Genomic DNA, 8,050 nt, shown 5'->3' on the forward strand with positions numbered 1-8,050 from the left:
TGCTGTTGCAGCAGTATTAAACATAAAATGCTCTTTCAGTTGGGTCATTCTTTATTCCCTTTACATGCATCATATATATATGTATGTATCTGTGTCTGTGTGTGAAGCATACAAATAAACCCTAAAATTGACTACTTTAGGCTTCCTCTGCCAGAACTCTCAGCATAATGAAGCATAAATTTCCTTAAGATTCTTTGGCAAACTCATGCTCTATTCAAACTGAGATCCTTCTACAGAACTGCAAACTCATTAATGGCTCTGTATTGCTTATTGAGTCATTCAAACATACACAGAGCATGCTAGATTTCTTCCTGCTATCTCCTTCTTTCTGGGTTATATAAGGACACTTTTTCATTTTTGCAAAGTTTGCTAGGTTATGCTGCTTGCAAAAGCACTGATGAATATGTAATTAGTGACAAACATGTTTGCACTTTCCTCTGTTTTGAAGGACTGACAAACTCTCAAACGGATGGCTAAAATGACCTCTTTTTAAACTGAAGACAGAAAAGTCATTCTGAGGGATTTTGATCTCTGAGGTGGGAAAGCAAGAATTATGATTTTTTAATTTAGAGCAGATGACTTTCCATTCTGTTTTCTTTTAATAGTTCATCATGTGAACTGGAATAAATCCTACTGTTTGCTTTGTCCTATGGATGACAGATAAAACCCAATTATTTAAATTATTTTATTATCCAAATTTCACAGATTATTCAATTTGCATTATCCTGTCACAGGTAATATGCATAGCAGTGCATTCAAAGATGAACTACAAGGAACTGGTACCTTTTCTATACACTTCTAATAAGGGTTTGGTTGCTCATAAATCTGTCAGAAAAAACATGGGTTTAAAAGGTACATATGAGCTTGAAGAGGCAAATAAACACCTAATAAGATTTTCAAAATTACAGAGGTTTAACCATGACTTAAAATGGGGTTAACTGAATATGTAGATGCTTTTGCAAATCCTATTAGCAGCCTATTTACATACCCTGCCTGAATTGTTTATCCCAGCAAGCATACCACTTACCCTCAGCATAGGGCCATTCTGGAACACATGGGGTTCGTCACAGACTACACAGTATTCATTCAATACTGGTATCCGCTGCTCAGCAAATTCAATTGTCTGGGAACAATGAAAATGAGAAAAACAACATCTGCTTAAAAATAATTAACAGTCAGCTCATGCTCCACAGTGTTTCATAAATGGATAAGATATGACATCCTACCTGCACAAGAAAGCCACGGTCTTGTACCAAAATGCATTTTGCACCATAATTTTGCTGCAAGGAAAAAGTTCAGGGAATTTCAGTGTTGGTAAACTAATTATAAAGAATTTTTTTCTGTGCCATCTGTCATTTGCATAAATCAACCATTACAAATTATCATACCTTTTACTGTTTGGTGAGTGTGGGGTAGATTTTTCTTTTTCATTCTTAAATGTGATGTATCTGTTTTGTATCTCAGCATCCCAAAACCTTTAATCTCAAATGGAAACACCAGGACCTTCACTCCATTCTAATCAACTAGCATTTGGTAACTTCCTTTGAATTTTAACTGTGTATTGTCTGTTCAGATATGGGCTATATGCTTAGGCTTGAGTGATTAATATAACTCTCAGAACAGCTGAAAATATTTTTTATTTAAATATTTGCTAAGATCTCACTTCTGTGAGCACCACGCTAACAGACCTCTGTGCTCAGATCTCACACAGATTCTTTCTGCATTTTTATTTCAATGTACAAAATTTAATTAGAAGGATCTTTTATTATAGGAGTCACTAATGTACAAAATTCCTCTGGGCTGATATTTATATCAATCAGCTCTATTTACAGCTTTTTGGGGGGTTGTTTTTGTTTATAGTCTTATTTTCTTTCATTTCTCTAATTCCAGTATGATGATGACCACAGCTGAAAAGACCAGAAGGAGAGGTGACTTGGCACCCAAACCAGCCAACTGACAGTTCCTTCCCCCACAAAGCAAATAGGGAAATGAGAAAAGACCTGTGTGATCAAGCCAATTTTGCAGCACAGAAGCTCACATTCTACCTGCAGCAAGAAAGGAGGCAGGGAAAGAAGTGGATCATTGAACTTTTCCTATTGCCAGCAGCTTTGCATTGTTGAGCTGTATTCAATGTGAGATGTAAAATCTCTGTCTTGACCTAAGCAAATTCTGAGTTTATAACTTAAATATATGTGCATGCACAGTTGCTTAAATCCTCCTTAAAAGGCTGACTCCATTGCTCTTGTCTTCCAATATATTTAATATATCCAATATATTCACTAAAATATGTCCTAAATACTAATGTCTTTGCATAATAAGCATAATCGTACATTTGGAAAGGGGGCCCCCTGGTGGTCTAGTGGTTAGGATGCGGCGCTCTCACCACCGCGGCCCGGGTTCAATTCCCGGTCAGGGAACCCCTCCGGGCAGATGGAACTCGTCAGCCCTGTAAGGCCATCCATCTAAGAGAAGGTCACTCTAAACAAACCTACGTCCTGAGGACCTCGCTGCCACTGTCCAAGCTTCGCTTGGCCCCGGCAGTTGAACCTTAGGATTAAAGGGTGGACTCAGTTCAGCGCACACTGTGTCTCACCTAAAAAATCCACTGCGCAGGCTCGAAGGGTAATGACCTTTCCCAAATCTTTGTTCGCGAAGACTGACCATACATACACATTTGGAAAATAATAGGAGGAAAATGAGCAGAATACAAAAATTATTACTCACAGCAGTTTGTGAAGGAGATGAGGAAGATGATGTTAATATCCCAATAAGCCCTGAGGTAAGAGAGAGACTCCTGCCCTCTGCTGTGGTGAACTCTTTCAAAGGCTTCATTCTGGATGATTTAGGGGCATTGGAGTAAGTCTTGCTGAGTAATTTGTGGTTCTTCAATCCATCCAATTCTTCCATTCTAAGATTACTGGAGTAGGACCTGCTTAAAAATTTGTGGGACTTCAAGGTGCTGTTGTGTTCACATCGAGGGTCCCCAGAACATGACCTACTTAATAGCTTATGTGGCTTTAAAGTGATGCACTCCTCCTGCTTGACAACTGAAGAGCAAGAACGGTTCAACAGTTTGTGTGATTTAATAGCTATTGTCTGTTCTGCCCTAGCATCACTCAACAATGAGCATCCAAAGGTTCTGTGAGATTTTGTGGCACACACATCCTCTGCCTTAACTGTTCTAGAGTAAGTCCTTCTCAGTAGCTTGTGAGTTTTGGAGATCCCATCCTGTTCTGATTTCAGTTTTGATTTATTTTTACCACAGCCAGGTGGAGGATAGTTTGGTGACCTTAAAAATAAAGAAAGAGAAGACATAGTTGAAGAATAATCAGTCTTGTGCTAATAAAAAAAAAATAAGTCCAGATATATTTACAAATTTTTAAATGCCACCTGTTTTTATGTATTTCACTAGTGATAAACACAGCTCAACATTAAAAAAATGATCAATTGTATGTAGGCCTAATTTCCTAATAATAGACATCTTACTCCTATTTATACACAAACCCATCCATTGAAAAGATGACTAAGTACTTAAGACGTGAGAGATATATCCTTTGTAAAGACCCCTATATCTCAAAACAAACTATTTATTCAGATTATACTTGAAATGAAAACCACATATTTCACACAAGATTATATCATATTTTTCTTATCAAAATCTACCTTTCCTATGTAATCATCATGGCGCAATCCCATTAAAGTTATTGTCTTATGGACATGACATAACAAATTCTGTGTCCAGATCCAATGAGCAGTGAAACTTGCAGGCAGTAAATAAGATTTAATTCAACTGAAATGAACCTTTTAAAAAAAATCACAATAATCTGGGTGCTTTGCGGAAGACAATTTGATGCCCTTCTCTCCTGTTTTAGACAAACTCTAGCTCTGTAACACTAAAAATGAGAATGTGAGGAACCGAAATTATTGTCATGGTTTAGGAATGGTATTCTCCAATTTAGTACTCCCACTAAAACCATACACCCTCTCCCTCCCTCCTCCAATTGGAGACACAAAAGGTAAAGATCATGGGTTGAAATAGGAACAATTTACTGGAAACAGCAATGAGATAAAACGAACAGTAATAGCAACAATATTAATGACAAAGGGTATAAGAAAAGAAACCATTCACATGAACATCCCCCCCCCATCCCTGCCCCGATGGCTCCCTCCCCCGCATTTTCTTGACTGGAAGGAACCCCTTTTCCCCAGAAGAGAGTCCCTTTCCCCTGCCCCCAGCAATGAGATGAGGTGGTAGAGAAAAACCTCTGTGTCCTAGCCATGCCCCCTCCCAGCTACTGCAAAAATTAACCCTGTCCCGGCCAGAACCAGAACAATTATAAATGCAGAAATAAAGAAAAAAGTTTTTTCTGAAAGAACATTCACATGAACTGTCACATTTTAATAAGGTTCATGTTCATCTGTCCTTCCAAAGCAAGAACCAGTATGAGGTATGCTGAATCATTTTTCTACACTTTACAAGCAACCCTAAACTATGTTACCAAGTTGTGACAGTGGAAAATGCATGTGAAGGTTGCTGACTCACTGTTGCAGTTGGCTAATTACCGCCCTTGGGCTGACAGGAGGAAGGAGTGGTGCTTTAGGGAGCAAGAGAGGGTTTCCGTTTGGGTTGAGTGGTCTTTGGACAGGCACTGCAGCAGAAACAGCCAAATCAAGAGGAGAAAGACCAAGTTGGCTTTTGTATGCCCTTTCTGAATAAAATCAAACCCCAAGTTACAGCCTACACTTGGCAATGATGGGTGGCATGGTAGGGAATGGGTAAGCTTTCTACTTAAAACACCATCTTCCTCTTCTGCCTTTGAAAAGACAAAAAATCTTTTGTTATCTTTGACATTCCTCCCTGTCTTGGTTTAAATGTCTGCCAAGGAAGGTGGGACAAATGTCTGCCAAGGAAGGTGGGAACCTTGCTGGAATAGAAAGAAGACCTCTCCCTCTGAGTTATTATAACTTTGAAATTAAGAGGCTTTCAGGCAAAAATGTAGAAAAAGGAATGACAGATCTTTACTAAAAATATATAGAACAAAAACAGAACAAACAACAACACCGTAACTGAAACTTTCAAACAATTAAGTCCTACTTTCCCTTTCGGTGCAGTTATAACCACACCAAGCAGGGGGCACTGGTGGGCTCTGGCAAGGCAAAGGCTGCAATGACTCACTCAAGGCCGGCAGGGGGGAGCTGTTGGGCTCCGATGGCAGTGGCTCCACCGCATCTGCAGGAAACCAGTGCGTGGGAGGAAGCTGGGTCAGTCCAATGCAAGCTCGGAGCTTCCCTGGGTGATGCAGGCTGCTGCTAGCATGAGAAGGGAAAAAGGGGGTGGTCTTCCCTTCAGGGGGTTCCTGCGAACTCACGCTGTAGGTGGCTGAGGTCTGAGTCAGCAGGGGAGGTAGCTGGGACCCTGTGAGCAGCTGGCACAGGTGAGGGGTGCAGGTAGCAACTCCACTGCAATGCTGAGCTGGGCACAGCAATTCAAGGTGAGACAGCACAGCTCAACGCCCACGTGGGCACAAAGCAGCCCCAGTCCCAGAGTGAAAAAGGCAGCTCCAAGCCAAAACTACCAGTCCTTTATTTGACTCCACTCCTCCCTCACAGCCCTCCCTTTGGGTGATCCAGTTGGTATGCAAGGCTATTAGCTTTTCTGTGGGAGAGCCATTTAGATCTGAGCTAGAAAGACAATTGAACCTTGATGTTTATCTCTCCCTAGTAGAAAAGACTTGCTGCTTTTCCTTCAAAACTGTGTGTTGGTGTGGAGGAAATTCATCAAAGGGTTTAAACACATAACATTCTCTTCTTCAGTGTGAGTGATCATTGTGCTCCCTCTCTTTTTTATATGTGGAATTTAGAATGGCAACATTAATCAAAAAGAAGGAATGTTCAAAGAAGTATTCAATTCAAATATACAGAAGTGGTGATCTGTCAACCTTTCATAGACAGGAAAATACGCTAGAATAAATAATCGCATCATTGAAAGAGGTAAAATCAGAGGATGATTTTACAGATACTTAAGAGTATGAGTAACTGGCAGACGTCATAATGAATTCAAATGAACTATTTGCAAACTACTAATCATGTTTTTAATGCCTTTGTTTTTTGAAATTCTGTGCCTGTATTTCAGAAGTGGTAAAAATTCAGTAAGCTTTCTGTATGTTTTACGCCAATATTAATGAAATCACTAACATTTTTCATTCACTGTCATATGCAGTTTTAGGGTCCAATGATCTAGACAAGATGTTGCTCCTTGGTGAAATTTGAAGTCAATTCAGTGACACCAATATTGGTGTAAAACATACAGAAAGCTTACTGCTTGATCCTGGAGTTTTGTTTAAGCTGGATATGTTTCAAACACTGCAAAATAAAATATTTTTTTATCTATTCAGGCCTTTTCTCCCTTTTTGCCTTGTTCTCACAGAACGAGCTGTAAGCATTTGAAAGTACAAAATTTGAAATGCTTCGCTAGAAAGGTTGGGTGGTTGGGTGGTTCCGGCTTAAGAAAGAAGGTTTTTGGGTGGTTCTGGCTTCGGAAAAAGGTTTTTGGGTGGTTCTGGCTTAGAAAAAGGTTTTTGGGTGACTCCAGTAGAAGAGGAGGCTAGAGAGTATAAAGACTGTGTGTGTGCCAAGGGAGGACCATATCCTGGAGCGTGTGTGTGTTCACTCCTCAGGATGGGGGCCGGGAAAAGTAAAAGGTCCCCGGGAAAGAAAGGGTCAGGAAAGAAAGGGTCAGGAAAGACCCTAGGCATTCCTTAGGATAGCCCATTGGGTAGGATGCCGGATAGGTGGGACGAGTCAGGAGAGACTCAGGGTAAGGATAAGGCGGTTATGATTCAATACTGTATGTATGAGTGGACTAAAGGTCCTATAAGATCAGGCAATATTTACTGGCCCAAATTTGGTTCATTTGAAGATTAGATTTGTCAAGCATTGAATGTTTATGTGAATAGGAAGGGACCGTGGAATGCGGAGGAAAGTGAATATGCTGCTTGTTGGACAGGGTCTTTCGGGTTATTCCCGGTCCATACAGTTAGTGGTGATCAAAGTAATGATCAAAGTAACCAGAAAAAGAAGAAGGGTTCTGAGTGGGATCCTTTAGAAAATCTTTCAAGTAATATGATCTTAAATCCTCTCCCATATAATCTTGGGGAGTATGAGGTGCAAAACTCGAACCCAACACCTTCTCCAGGCCCTCCGCGGATGCGGGGTAGAGCCAGGAGGAGACAGGGTTTGAAGGCACCCAGGGAACTGTATCCCCTTAGAGAAGTCCCAATGCAAAGGGCACAAGGGGATATAGGCTATGTGAATGTCCCTCTGATGAGTACTGAGATATAGGAATTTGGGAAAGGAATGAAGAAACTACTAGAAGATCCATTAGGTCTGGCAGAGCAATTTGACCAGTTTTTAGGACCTAATATATACACGTGGGATGAAATGCAATCTGTTATAGGGATAGTATTTTCTGTGGAGGAGAGGGAAATGATCAGGGCAACGAGAATCCGTATTTGGGACTGGGAACATCCCCAAGGGGTGCAGGGTCAAAATAGAGAAACAGAGACAAAAGACCCGGTTGATGGTAGCCACAGTTAAAGAGGTGAATAAACAAGAGGATAGACAGGTTACAGGGAAGGGATGTGCAGGGACATCACAAAAAAGGTATGGTAATCATGAAGGCGGCAAAGGACAAGAAGTTCAAACTTTCAGGGGACCTCCTCAAGTGCTGTACAAGAGGGGAAGGGACAGTGCTATAACTGTGGGCAGAAAGGACATTTCAAGAGAGAATGCCCGAGGCTACAGAAGGACATCTGGGTCTTCCAACCACAGGAGTATTCGGACTAGGGGTGTCAGGGGCTTTACCTCCTGGGGTAGAAACAGAAAGGGAGCCCTTCATAAATTTGAAATTAGGACCCCAGGAGGAGGACACCACCTTTCTGGTGGATTCGGGAGCTCAACAGACCTGCTGTCGTGGTTTGGACCTTGTTTTCCCCCAGAGGCTGAGAAAAGTGGTAGACCCCAAGGGGTGGAAACCCTTGGAAGTTTTGAA

The 8,050-nt window shown here is 41.1% G+C and overlaps 1 long non-coding RNA gene across 1 annotated transcript; it reads right to left on the minus strand.

The window, feature by feature from the left end:
* Positions 1–1,026: 1,026 nt before the first annotated feature.
* On the minus strand, positions 1,027–3,277 carry LOC135405130 (uncharacterized). The gene is made up of 3 exons (XR_010425749.1): positions 2,725–3,277; positions 1,227–1,280; positions 1,027–1,123 (listed from the first exon to the last, which is right to left on the minus strand). It is a non-coding gene; the product is annotated as an uncharacterized LOC135405130 (long non-coding RNA).
* Between the last annotated feature and the right edge of the window lie 4,773 nt (positions 3,278–8,050).

This window comes from Pseudopipra pipra, chromosome W (genome assembly GCF_036250125.1).
Source record: "Pseudopipra pipra isolate bDixPip1 chromosome W, bDixPip1.hap1, whole genome shotgun sequence".
NCBI lineage: Eukaryota > Metazoa > Chordata > Aves > Passeriformes > Pipridae > Pseudopipra > Pseudopipra pipra.